Raw genomic sequence first — 15447 nt, 5'->3', positions numbered from 1 at the left:
CACTGCTTTCACACCTCATTTCTACCTATATTTTGAGGCCCAGTTTAAATGCTCCATGTTTCACAGTCTTATGTCTTATGTCTCCCATTTATTATAGTTTCTAGATCTTACTTCCCCTCAGTATTATTTTCCCTCACAATAGCTCCTTAATTGCAGGAACCTACCTTATAATCCCAAAGCACTGTAGCAACCTTCCTTGTACATGCTGATTGCCATGAATGATGAGAATGAACTCTCATATCCACCACTGGACCTCTGAACCTTCCTGTCTTAATAACATTTAGATATCCACACTTTTCTGGTTAAGGGAATTAATGCTGTAGCAACCTTTCTTTCCATAAACTAGAGGAACCAGGTAACTTAGAGATGATAGTGCTGTTCATCATCGGAGATGTAATGTTTACTATGTATGGAAACGTCAGGTTCACGCGTGAAAAACAAGAGTTCGGAACAAGGAGTGAAATCTCTGAATCAATAGTTAAAGTTGACAGGGCACAGCAGGAAGTAGTCCCCTCAGACATTTGAAGGAATGACCAAACCATCAATTTAGCCCATAGAATGTGGGATTCTGCATGAAACAAAGCCTTAGAGACATCAATATAACCACACTGGCAGACCTGAGATAAGAGACTCTCTTTAGCTTCAAGCAAAATTAGCATAAATCCCAGAACTCAAGCCTCAGGTGCCAACAATATTCAGAATAATCTTTACAATTGTCTAAGAGTTTAGCGATCTCCCACTGATAAAAGGTATTATTTAGCATTTCTTGACTTATTTAAAAGGAAATGTCATGGCCACTAGAATAAAGGCTTAAGAGCTCTCCTCCTTGCTTATTTGGTGAGTTAAGTTGGCAGGCCACCACCAGCGGGAAATTGATGTCTATTAGTACCACAGGTGTAAGTTTTGCAATCTCTCAGGAAACTGTCCAGGATGTCACTGTTTTGAAGGCTGACTTCCCCTTGAAAAAAAAAAAAAAGTAGATGCATCCTGCACTATTGTTACACTGAGCTGTAGACCTGCAAGGGCTTAAAAGCCTCTTGAGAAATAAACACAAGTGACAAAAGACTAATCCTTTTGGCATTCTTTACAGGAAAACCATGTTCTTCTCTAAAGAGAAAACTCCATGAAGTTGGTCATTTGTGGGTTCCTTAGAAGTCCCTCTCTGGGTGGGGGGAGGGGGAGAGCAATTATATGATTGTGTGGGTGGTCTCACAGCAATATTTGTCACCTATTGACCTCAGGAGTGACACCGATGATCAGGCTGACTGGTGGCATGTCGCCTTCCTTTCTCCTTGCTCCATGCATATCTCCCCTAAAGCTGTGCCAAATTCTCTGGTATTTTAAAAACAACTTCTTGTCTCTGATGGCTTTGATTAAGAGCTGCAAACTAGGTATGAAGGAATTCAACCTCATTAAGTCCCTAGGCAATTTGAGGGCTAAAGAGCTAGAAGATTATTCTAGAAACTTGAATAATAAGTATCTTGTCAAATGAACCAGCCACTGTTCATTCAGTGAAGGTCCAGATCCTGGCACAGTCTTAATGAGCTTGTGTACTATTTAACTGTCCCACTAGGAGTTTGTCATTCACTGTAAACAAAACAAGCAACCAAATCAATACTGGGGACCACCAAGTTGTTTTTCCCACAGTGTGTTTTGCACACATGGATCAGTCAAAATTTAGGAAACAGGGATGAAACAAATTCAAAGGCTTTTGAATGTAGGAATTCTCAAAACCTTTATTCTGTTCCCATGTGCTTTGTGAGTCTTTAAGAAGAAGCTAGAGTATGCAGCGTTTCCCTACTGTGTTTGACTATGAGAACCATTTCACAGGCTCACCCAGTGGGACCAGGGCTCGGTTCTTTGATGAATATGGATGTAAAATGGAATACTTGTTAACAACAAACTCTGTCAGCAGGCAGCATCACTGTTGAAGAGAACAGTTCACATTGTGAACTAGTTTTTGTTATCTTTTGTGGTCTCTCTACTCCCTGTAACAGTCTGTTCTTGGCTTAAGTAACATTGCAACTAGCATAATCCTGCATATTTTTTGTTTTAGGTCACTCTAAGAAGTTAGTTTACTTATATTTAGAAAAATAGTACAAAACAACACTGCCCTTACAGAACATTCTTTTCTCGAGTTTCCTTTTTAAGTCTTCACACCCTAGGATAAAGGAGGACTAAAATGATATCATTTCTGGAAGGAAAGCTGGGCCTCTTATAGTTTGGTAGGCATCATAATTAGAGAAACTTTCACTCTGGGTGGAGCAGTAATATTGGTTCTAATGCAAATGGCTCATTCTTTCTTGGTCTGTTTATCCATTTGATAAATATTTATTGAGTGCTTACTATATCCCTAGCACCCTTTGAGATGTTTGGAATAGAGTTAACAAAAATCTCCAAACTCATGGAGTTTACATTTTATGGGGGAAGGAGATAGGTAGGTAAATACATTAATGAATCAATGATATGCTTACAGATTGGATAATCAATATCAAGGAACTAAAACAAGGTGATAAGCTGGAGAATGACTAAGGGGAGTGGGGAGTTCTTTATATTTAAGAAGTGCAATATGGGACTTCCCTGGTGGTCCAGAGGTTAAGAATCTACCTTCCAATGCAGGGGACATGGGTTTGATCCTTGGTCGGGGAACTAAGATCCCACATGCCACGGAGCTACTAAGCCCATGCGCCGCAACTACTGAGCCCACGCGCTCTAGAGCCTGCACACCACAACTAGAGAGCCCACATGCCACAACTAGACAGAAGCCCAGGCGCCGCAACAAAGAGTCTGCACACTGCAATGAAAGATCCCACAGGCCGCAACGAAGATCCCATGTGCTGCAACTAAGACCCTATGCAGCCAAATAAATAAATATCGAAAAAGTGCAATTTATAATTTAAGTTGCTAATAGCAAATGTGTTTATAATGAAATTATAGTAAGAAAACATAAGATCTCTCCTTGATTTTCTTTTTTTTTAAATATTTAAAAATTTTTAAAAATTTATTTTTGGCCGCATTGGGTCTCTATTGCTGCGCATGGGCCCTTGCGGTGGCTTCTCTTGATGTGGAGCACGGGCTCTAGGCGTGTGGGCTTCAGTAGTTGTGGCTCTAGAGGACAGGCTCAGTAGTTGCAGCGCGCAGGCCTAGTTGCTTCGTGGCATGCGGGATCCTCCCGGACCAGGGCTCGAACCCGCGTCCCCTGCATTGGCGGATAGACTCTCAAACACTGCGCCACCAGGGAAGCCCGTCTCCTTGATTTTCTTTATAAATAGATATATTGTATAAAGAGGAGGTGATAACTAAACTGATGAGGAGCCAGAAACATGAAGATCTAGAAGGGCAGACATCCAAGTGTAAACCATAGGAATCACAAGAACCTTGAGGTAGGGTCTTTGGCTGGTTTTAAGAGTAGAAAAAAAGGCCAGTGTGGCTGGAATATAAGCGGGCAAGGTAACAATTAGTGTGATTTGACAGATCAGTGGTTCTTAACTGTGCTTAGATACCTTAATACCATTGGCTGGCAAGTTGTACTGTTGAGTTCACTGGATAAGAGATGGTGTCCTCAGGTGTCCAATCCAAATTATGCAGGTCCTGATGGTTCTCTGATTACGAAAAATCAGGGAGATATTATTTAGTTCAGTGGTTCTCAAAATATGTTCCCTGGGCCAGTGACATCAATATCACCTGGAAATTTGTTAGAAATGTATGTTCTCACCCCCAGCCCAGACCTACCGAATCGGAAACTCTGGGGCTGGGGTCCAAGAGCCTGTGTTTTAATAAGCTGTCTAGGCGATTCTGATGCCAGATAGAGTGAGAGAATCACTGTGCTAGAAAATAACTGGGAGTGTGGGTGTGGCCAGGAAGAAGTATCTTTTTTCATTTAAAAGCCTCACTCCTGGGAGGACCTTCAAGATGGTGGAGGAATAAGACGTGGAGATTATCCATTCAGGATAAATCCAAGGAGAAACACGCCAAGACACATATTAATCAAACTATCAAAAATTAAATACAAAGAAAATATATTAAAAGCAGCAAGGGAAAAACAACAAATAATATACGAGGGAATCCCCATAAGGTTAACAGCTGATCTTTCAGCAGAAACTCTGCAAGCCAGAAGGGAGTGGCAGGACATATTTAAAGTGATGAAAGGGAAGAACCTACAACCAAGATTACTCTACCCAGCAAGGATCTCATTCAGATTCAATGGAGAAATTAAAACCTTTACAGACAAGCAAAAGCTGAGAGAGTTCAGCACCACCAAACCAGCTTTACAACAAATGCTAAAGGACCTTCTCTAGGCAAGAAACACAAGAGAAGGAAAACACCTACAATAACAAACCCAAAACATTTAAGAAAATGGGAATAGGAACATACATATCGATAATTACCTTAAATGTAAATGGATTAAACGCTCCAACCCAAAGACACACACTGGCTGAATGGATAGAAAAACAAGACCCGAATTTATGCTGCCTTCAAGAGACTCACTTCAGACCTAGGGACACACACAGACTGAAAGTGAGGGTATAGAAAAAGATGTTCCATGGAAATGGAAATCAAAAGAAAGCTGGAGTAGCAATTCTCAGATCAGAAAAAATAGACTTTAAAATAAAGACTATTACAACAGACAGAGAAGGACACTACATAATGATCAAGGGATCAATCCAAGAAGAAGTATAACAATTGTAAATATTTATGCACCCAACATAGGAGCACCTCCATACATAACGCAAATGCTAACAGCCATAAAAGGGGAAATCGACAGTAACACAATAATAGTAGGGGACTTTAACATCCCACTTTCACCAATGGACAGATCATCCAAAGTGAAAATAAAAAAGGAAGCACAAGCTTTAAATGGCACATTAAACAGATGGACTTAATTGATATTTATAGGACATTCCATCCAAAGACAACAGACTACACTTTCTTCTCAAGTGCTCATGGAACATTCTCCAGGATAGATCATATCTTGGGTCACAAATCAAGCTTGGGAAATTTAAGAAAACTGAAATCGTATCAAACATCTTTTCTGAGTACAAAGCTATAAGACTAGATATCAATTATAGGAAAAAACTGTACAAAATACAAACACATGGAGACTAAACAATACACTACTAAATAACAAAGAGGTCACTAAAGAAATCAAAGAGGAAATTAAAAAATACCTAGAAACAAATGACAATGAAAACACAACAAACCAAAACCTATGGGATGCAGCAAAAGCAGTTCTAAGAGGGAAGTTTATAACAATATAATCCTACCTCAAGAAACAAGAAACGTCTCAAATAAACAACCTAACCTTACACCTAAAGCAATTAGAGAAAGAAGAATAAAAAAACCCCAAAGTTAGCAGAAGGAAGGAAATCATAAAGATCAGATCAAAAGTAAATGAAAAAGAAATAAAGGAAATGATAGCAAATATCAATAAAACTAAAAGCTGGTTCTTTGAGAAGATAAACAAAATTGAGAAACCATTAGCCAGACTCATCAAGAAAAAAAGGGAGAAGACTCAAATCAATAGAATTAGAAATGAAAAAGGAGAAGTAACAACTGACACTGCAGAAATACAAAGGATCATGAGATTACTACAAGCAACCTTATGCCAATAAAATAGACAACCTGGAGGAAATGGACAAATTCTTAGAAAAGCACAACCCTCCGAGACTAAACCAGGAAGAAATAGAAGTTATAAACAGAACAATCACAAGCACTGAAATTGAAACTGTGATTAAAAATCTTCCAACAAACAAAAGCCCAGGACCAGATGGCTTCACAAGCGAATTCTATCAAACATTTAGAGACGAGCTAACACCTATCCTTCTCAAACTCTTCCAAAATATAGCAGAAGGAGGAGCACTCCCAAACTCATTCTACGAGGGCACCATCACCCTGAGACCAAAACCAGACAAAGATGTCACAAAGAAAGAAAACTACAGGCCAATATCACTGATGAACATAGATGCAAAATTCCTCAACAAAATACTAGCAAGCAGAATCCAACAGCACATTACAAGGATCACACATTATGATCAAGTGGGGTTTATCCCAGGAATGAAAGGTTTCTTTAATATACGCAAATCAATCAATGTGATACACCGTATTAACAAATTGAAGGATAAAATCTATATGATCATCTCAATAGATGCAGAAAATGCTTTCGACAAAATTCAACACCCATTTATGATAGAAACCCTCCAGAAAGTAGGCATAGAGGGAATTTACCTCAACATAATAAAGGCCATATATGACAAACCCACAGCCAACATCGTTCTCAATCGTGAAAAACTGAAACCATTTCCTCTAAGATGAGGAACAAGACAAGGCTGCCCACTCTCACCACTATTATTCAACATGGTTTTGGAAGTTTTAGTCACAGCAATCAGAGAAGGAAAAGAAATAAAAGGAATACAAATTGGAAAAGAAGAAGTAAAACTGTCACTGTTTGCAGATGACATGATACTATACATAGATAATCTAAGGATGTTACCAGAAAACTACTAGAGCTAATCAATGAATTTGGTAAAGTAGCAGGATACAAAATTAACGCATAGAAATCTCTTGCATTCCTGTACACTAATGATGAAAAATCTGAAAGAGAAATTAAGGAAACACTCCCATTTACTACTGCAACAAAAAGAATAAAATACCTAGGAATAAACCTACCTAAGGAGACAAAAGACTTGTAGGCAGAAAACTATAAGACACTGATGAAAGAAATTAAAGATGATACCAACAGATGGAGAGATATACCATGTTCTTGGATTGGGAGAATCAACATTGTAAAAATGACTATATTACCCAAAGCAATCTACAGGTTCAGTGCAATCCCTATCAACTACCAATGGCATTTTTCACGGAACTAGAACAAAAAGTTTCACAATTTGTGTGGAAACACAAAAGACCCCAAATAGCCAAAGCACTCTTGAGAAAGAAAAACGGAGCTGGAGGAATCAGGCTCCCTGACTTCAGACTATACTACAAAGCTACAGTAATCAAGACAGTATGGTACTGGCACAAAAACAGAAATATAGATCGGTGGAACAGGATAGAAAGCCAGAGATAAACCCACGCACATATGGTCACCTTATCTTTGATAAAGGAGGCAAGAATATACAATGGAGAAAAGACAGCCTCTTAAATAGTGGTGCTGGCAAAACCAGACACCTACATGTAAAAGAATGAAATTAGAACACTTCCTAACACCATACACAAAAATAAACTCAAAATGGATTAAAGACCAAAATGTAAGGCCAGACAATATAAACCTCTTAGAGGAAAGCATGGGCAGAACACTCTATGACATAAATCACAGTAAGATCCTTTTTGACCCACATCCTAGAGAAATGGAAGTTAAAGGAAAAATATAGAAATGGGACCTAATGCAACTTAAAAGCTTTTGCACAGCAAGGGAAATCATAAACAAGACGAAAAGACAACCCTCAGAATGGGAGAAAATATTTGCAAATGAAGCAACTGACAAAGGATTAATCTCCAAAATATACAAGCAGCTCATGCAGCTCAATATCAAAGAAACAAACAACCCAATCCAAAAATGGGCAGAAGACCTAAACAGACATTTCTCCAAAGGAGATATACAGATTGCCAATAAACACATGAAAGGATGCTCAACATCACTAATCATTAGAGAAATGCAAATCAAAACTACAGTGAGGTATCGCCTCACACAGGTCAGAATGGCCATCATCAAAAAGTCTACAACAATAAATGCTGGAGAGGGTGTGGAGAAAAGGGAACCCTCTTGCACTGTTGGTGGGAATGTAAATTGATACAGCCACTATGGAGAACAGTATGGAGGTTCCTTAAAAAACTAAAAATAGAACTACCATATGACCCAGCAATCCCACTACTGGGTATATACCCTGAGAAAACCATAATTCAAAAAGAGTCATGTAGCACAATGTTCATTGTAGCACTATTTACAATAGCCAGGACATGGAAGCAACCTAAGTGTCCACTGACAGATGATTGGATAAAGAAGATGTGGCATATATATACAATGGAATATTACTCAGCCGTAAAAAGAAATGGATTTGAGTTATTTGTAGCGAGGTGGATGGACCTAGAATCTGTCATACAGTGTCAAGTAAGTCAGAAAGAGAAAAACAAATACCGTATGGTAACACATATATATGGAATCTAAAAAAAAAACAAAAAAACAAATGGTTTTGACGAACCTAGGGGCAGGACAGGAATAAAGATGCTGAAGTAGAGAATGGACTTGAGGACACGGGAAGGGGGAAGGGTAAGCTGGGATGAAGTGAGAGAATGGCATGGACATATATATATATATACTACCAAATGTAAAAGAGATAGCTAGTGGGAAGCAGCCACATGGCACAGGGAGATCAGCTCGGTGCTTTGTGACCACCTAGAGGGGTGGGATAGGGAGGGTGGGAGGGAGATGCAAGAGGGAGGGGATATGGGGATATATGTATATGTATAGCTGGTTCACTCTGTGATACAGCAGAAACTAAAACACAATTGTAAAGCAATTGTACTCCAATAAAGTTAAAAAAATAAAAAAGCCTCACTCGTCCATGTGTGCCCTTGAACTCATCTTCTACTGGAGAGGAGCTAGCTTAATTAATTCAGTAATTCTTCCTGACTGTATTAGAAGTAAAACAGGCAGTGCTCTCAGGGTTGTATATGACTTATTTCAGTGAATCCTAATAATAACCCTGTGGGCTAGGTTCTATTATCATTCTTGTTTGTATAGATCAGGAGCTGGGGGCACAGAGAATAAATTTGCTACAGATCACACAGGTAATAAGAAGAAGGGTATGGATCTGGACAGTTTGGTTCTACAGCCACATGAGTAAATACTTTTCTATACGGCCTCTCAGTATACCTCGGAACAGTTGGGGTGATTTGATCTAAGATAACATTGTTCAAAAAATTGCCTTCACTTTTGACTTTGACTTTAAGTCACTGAATGATGCCCATAGGGGTCATCTGGTGACTATTCTTGTCCAAGACTCTGAGAGGTGAAACGGCTTGCCTAAGATTAGACAGCCGGTTAGTGTCAGAGCCAAGACTTAAAACCCAGGTCCCTAACTTTCAAGTCACTGTTAAAGACACATGCAAGGAAAACAAAACTGGCGATATGACATACTGAAAACAACAAAGCCAGTCCATATATCCAGCAGCTTCTGGATGTACTAGCCTTCCTTTATCTTGCTACTGCGAGCACAATAAGTTCTTTTCCTGATTCTGTTGTCCTTGAAGGGCCACAGGGCAGGTTCCCCCATGGAGGATACTGCCCTATCTAGCAGTACTGCCCTCTGCACACAGGGTGCAAGAAGGGAACATTAAGTTCTATTAGTAATAGCTTTCATCGTCAAATACATGAAAATACCAACTCATCAAAAACAAAGTAACTCTTCCCCCCCAACACACCCCCTCCACTTTTTTGTTTCCTAGCTTTTCTGGTTGTTTGTTTGCTTGGGTTTGTTTTCAGCTGCTATTCTCAGTATATCTGTAGTGAAATTTTGCAAGGGAATGTGTATAGCAGTTGATTTTCTGTATACCCTTAAGAAAATTATCCATCACCTCAGCCCTCTAAGCTTAAGGCCTCTCACAAAACCTCAACAATACACATCAACTCTCCATTTTGACATACAAATCTGAAAGTGACCAGGTTTTCTGTTTTTACCTTCTGCTCTGCATTTACAAAAGTGTATGTATAATTTAAGTTTTTAATCTCAAATGTGTTTGCTTTATAGGGAAGTTCTGTAATGATAAAATGTACTACCTCCGCTTGGTTTTCTTTATAAATATACTAACTTCTCTTGTCATCTTCCCTGTATTATAGTGAGCAAATAAAATAAATTATTAATTCCAATGTAAAATCCAGTTCTAACTGGCAGGATTTTTATTTTCATTAGACTCATTCAAACTATTTGGTGAGGTGGGGGAACTTCTTAAGAGAATTCATAATTAATCACATATCATATTTTGTAAATGAGATGTAATTTTAAAATACATTTCCTGTGTATCATTAGGTCCTCCAAACAACTTCTCTTCGATGAAAAGAGAAGTGTCTTCAAAACATCTTTGGATGTTTTTAACGTAAAATTCATTTCATCCCTGACTGTTCCACAAACATAGTGTCTATGAGAGGGGAAAATGGTCCCTTAAAGTTTTCTGAAGGGGAACTCTTACTCGCAGATCCTTTCTCAAGCATTTTTGAGAGTAGAGTGTGTGTTGAGAAGCCATGCCCACACTCAGTAAGGATCTAAGGAGAAGGGGTTTTACTCAAATACCAGCTTCCTCTTTTTGCCCTGCTTTGCTTTCAGTAAAATTGTGACTTTCACAGAGAATACCTTAATAATAAATGTGAGTCATTTTGCTTGAATGCTAATACTGGGTTTTCAGCTGCAATAAAAGAAAACATTTCTAAACTGTTATAGTTCCTGAAAACTGGGTCATGGGCCAGTGTACTACAATGTAGAAATTCTGTGTTGTATGATTAGTTTTAATTAAGAGCTAGTTCGATTTTCAGGTAAATTGGTATCCTACTTCCCCAGCACAGCACATTAGCAGCATTACTGCAACTTGAAGAGTTACTAGGAAGTGTTTTTACCTTTCTTGTAGCTGATTATCAACAGATCATATCAGGTTTAGGGAAAAGGCTCACTTCTCTTCCAAGTGGCAGGAGTTCTCATGCTAGGATTACATGTCTCTCCAGAAGGCTGAGGGAGCGTTTCACTTTTTTTTCACCTGCACATATTCCTTTTGTTTCATCAAACAACTCATAGATACACAAATAGTTCTATGGAGACAGGCCCACCTGCTTTTTCTAACATTTTAGACAGTGTGCTAGACACTAGGGTGACCAGCTGTTCTGGTTTGCCTGGGACAGAGGGCTTTTCCTTGAATGCAGGACTTTCAGTGCCCAAACCAGGAAAGTCTGGGGCCAACCAACATGGTTGGTGACCTGAGTCATTCCTATATGACAATGCAAAAGCGTTCTACTCCTCAAGAGTTAATTCTGGACTTAAAGGTGGGGAGATTTGGTAAGATAACTTAATACTTCTCATAGAGAATAAAGGAGTGAAAATCATAATTCAGTCAACAGGTCTGAGAACAAGTCAGGTGTCAAGGTCAGAGGCAACAGGAAAAGTATGAGGAGAGGAGACTATTAATAATCATAATCTTAGATTCTATACCTTTATTCTGGGCCCCAGGATCTATTCCAAGTGTTAAACAGTGGGGTTTGTATATTGAGCTGAATAATAATGGAAAGAATTATGAGAAATATTTGCACTACTTATTTTTATGTGCTTGATGTGCAAAAAAAGCACAACAGGCTGTGAATTATCGTGTAATAGTTTCCAAATTGTGTCATTAGATGTGAGACAAATGGCTGGGATCCAGTTATATGCACTTCTAGTTTCAGCCTATGGAATTATAGTTCTGAGAGAAGAAGTGTACATTTGTATGTGAAGTCTGGGGTTCAGACCAAGAGTCTTTGGATTTTTAGTTCTTTGACCCAACACAAAGTTATGTGCTTTCAGCCAAGTTGCTTAAACTTAGTACCACGTTTTTATGATTCTTTGACTTGAGAGAGCAAAAGTTAGCTCTCAACTTCTAGGCCGAACAATTTTGGACAGTCCATAAAAGTAGTGGTTATTTGAAGTGAAGATGGGAGAGAAGTCAGATTTAGGATCAGAAATGAGCTCTATGAATGGATGGTGCAGCCACAGTTCTGTCCCCATGTTATTTGCCTGTCAGGCACCAATATGGTTAGCATCAATTGGAAAGTCCTCTGTCTGACTTTTATTATCTGCTCCCAAACTACCTATCAAGTCCTATTTCCTACTGAGTAGTATGCCATGGGAGTCAGAGCATGTATCCTGAAACTAGACTGGGTTCAAAACCTTGCTCCATCATTATATAAACTCTATGACCTCGGGCACATTTCTTAATCTCTCTGTGCCTGTTCCCTCATTTGCAAAATTGGGGTATTATTAATAGTGCCTTGCACAGAATTGCTGCTATTATTATTATTACTGTTGTCATTATTATTATTCCTTTACATGTGTCCCTTGCTCTAGGGTTCATGCTCTCTTTAATATCTACATACCATGCTGACTTTTAATGTTTTCGCTTGTGTTGAACTCTCTACATGCAACATAATACCTTATCCTGCTTCCCCAAATGTTATCCATTTTAAAACGATTGTTTCAATTCTGATCTTTTATGTGGGACTTTCACAAAACTCTCCTTTTGATAAATTCCTTTATAATTACTACTTGGACCATGCATTTCAGCTTTCAACTATCTGCTGTTTGGTGTATGCTAATGTTGTCTCTTCTGCTGATCTGGAAACTTTTTGACAGGTGGGGCAATGTCTTGTCTATTTTATTGTATGTTTTACAGCCTCTAGTGTGTTTCTAACTAAATAGTTGATTGATTCATATCGGGGAACCTATGCCTAAATTTGATCCTTTGTTTCTCCTACTACTTTTGAGACATAAAGGCATCAGTTAAATCACTTCAAGAATCGGTCTCACAAAATCTTGCTGATTTTACACTTTCAGCAGTTCTGTATTTGTGGTAGAATATCATTTACAGGTCAGTTTTTTTCATGTTTGGATTTAGAAAAGAATAAAACATGGTGTTTTTACATAAAGTTCATATACATCACTAAATCACACTTACTAGAGTTAAGTCCCATGAAGATAGGATGAATTATAATAATAATTTTAAAAATTTTATTACAGAAATTTCCACATACACACAAAAGTAGAATAATATAATCGAATCCATGTAACTATCACCCAATTTACATGATTATTAACACCTTTCCAATCTTGTTTCATCTATCCCACCCATTTTTTTTTGGCCTGGAATATTTTAAAGCAAGTTCATCATATTTCATCCATAAATAGTTCAGTATGCATCATTAACAGTTGAAGAGATATAATTTTTAAAAGAACCAATAAATAGTTCTCAATACTGTGCTAAAATTATCAAATCTTTTCTTACAATCTTACAACTTTAATAATACCACTTTGCTCTCTTCTACCCCAAAGATATAAGTAAACCTATAAAAATAGATGTTCCTAGTGGATGATAGGAAATATATGTGAAACATGAAGGGTATTTTACTGTCTCAGCTATAGTCTTTGAAGTATAGCAGGAACCTTGCTTTGATAGGACACACTGCATTATTTCAATGTGATAGATTACTATAATAATCAAATGGAAAGTATATATTTATTTCATTTGAATGTCTTTTCAGCTCTATGATATTTTTGGATATGTTAAATTAAATGTAGAATGGGGCTACCCAGGTTTGTGATACAATGTAGTTCATCAGTCTATTTTAATAAGGCCATTTTTCTGGGAATGTTAGAACCTGATGGCTTTAATGATTTGATGACACTATTTCACAAGTGATTGTGATATCATTCCCTCCTACATAAAGTACCAGAGGTGTAAAGGTAGATGTTTAAACACCTATTTATCTTATTCAGTTTACCAAGCACTGTCCATACAAATGGTAATCATTGATTTATAAATTATGGTAAGTTATGTTTTGTACTTTTAAAGTTACAGTTTAATAGGATACTAGTTTGAACAACATATAGTTTGTAAATCTTAAAGCAACAGTGTTAAATAAAGAGGCATATTACGAGAATTGTTAGGGACATGCATGTTTCTTACAACAAACGTTGTATAGTTCTGTTATGTAAATCTGAGCCACACAAGTATTACAATATAAGAAATAAAATTGAGGGGGTTAAGGTTGTTAATCATGTATACATTATACCTGTAGACTGGAAGTCTATGTTGTTTATACTCATTTCCCTACAGTTGGGGTGAGCTGTATAGATAGACAGACAGATCCCTGGGAGTACCATAAATCCATGAAGGCAACATCAGCTCTAACTGACCGGAGTGAAATGTACCTGATGGGCTGTCAGTTCTCTTTGTAAGTTAGGGTTCAGTGAACTCCCATTTTGGAATCGTCTAGGATGAACCGAATTCAAATAAAAACTTCCCTGTAGGCAGTTAAAGCTGCACTATAAGTCTGTCTTTCAGTGATCTTTGTTTTGATATTTTCCTTCACATTCATAACTACTGCTCTGTGTATATTTTAACTTTGCAGATATTCTGCCCGATAAACTGTTCAAGTTTGTGTTTTGATTCCATGCCATTAATTTGTATCAAAGCTTGCATGTATTCCTATACTCTTACAGAATTAACTTTAGGCTTTTATTTTCCCTTCATTGTGTGAATTTGACTAAAGCAGAGCCATTTTTCAAAGTGAAAAGGTTTTATTTGGAAAATTCCTTTGAAATGACTTCTTTATTATAGATTCTAGAATTGCCAGACTATAGCCATTTCTAGAATATAATTCCCAAGAAATTTCTTCCAATAAAGTGAATTATGGATTACTGGCACATATTTATTTTTCCTTGCATGGCAAATAGGAAAAAAAATAAAGAGGATTTTAACTTCAATTTTGAAGAAAAATTATTTGGTCTGGTGTCCTGAAATTCAATCTTTGATCAGGGGTACTTTGAGTAAAATGAAAATTCAGGATTGCTATTTCTCCCCACCTCATTTTTCAGGCTCCTGAATATGGTTTTCTTTTGAAATATTATGGGAATATACGGTCTGAGTAATGTTTACCATGAACATTTAAAACACAAACGGCATATTCAAGGTAAAAATAAAAGAAAGCAACTCAATAGCATTCTGTCAGAGAGTTGGATTTTATGGTCTCATGAGAGTAATTAGAAAAGTCAACCATGAAGCTATCTAAGCTACACACAAGACAGGGCTGAGAAAATATTTTCCAGTAGATCTTTTAATCTACAAGCTTTAGGTCACATTTCTTCTGTGATTATAGGTGTTAGGTATATTTGACAGATAGTCTAGAAAAAGGAGAGTCATTATTAATATGGAAAGCCGAGGCCATGATACGGAGTAGGCTTATCCTGTGACTAGTTCTACAACCAATGCCAGTCACCTGATTGCACTTAGCCTCTATTTTCTCATCAGGAAATGGGAACAATATCTGTTATTGTGATGGCAAGATAAATGTAATGCACGTGCAAGTGTCATGAGGTAGTCAGCAAAACCCAAGCTACTTTCATTGGTGAGATGAAGGGGGAAATGGAATTATGGTACCATGATGGCAGAAACTATCAATCATGAGAGTCTTTAAGATGACAATTTCAAAAGAAATTCGTGTCTTTTTTTGTCAAAACAGCAACCACAATAACAAGAAAACTAGAGGACACAGAATTTTGTCTTTGTGGAGAAGGTGGTAGCACCAGGTAGGAAGCAATGTTATATAGTAAGAGAGGAAATCATCAATGACTTCAAGTTTAATGAGAAAGGTACATTCCAGCAGAAAGCAGATAAGAGGCTTTGATTTTCTTGACAGTAGCGCTATCCAGTACTTTT

Source organism: Eubalaena glacialis, chromosome X (genome assembly GCF_028564815.1).
Source record: "Eubalaena glacialis isolate mEubGla1 chromosome X, mEubGla1.1.hap2.+ XY, whole genome shotgun sequence".
In the NCBI taxonomy this organism is placed as follows: Eukaryota; Metazoa; Chordata; class Mammalia; order Artiodactyla; family Balaenidae; genus Eubalaena; species Eubalaena glacialis.
This window is presented reverse-complemented; position numbering follows the sequence as displayed.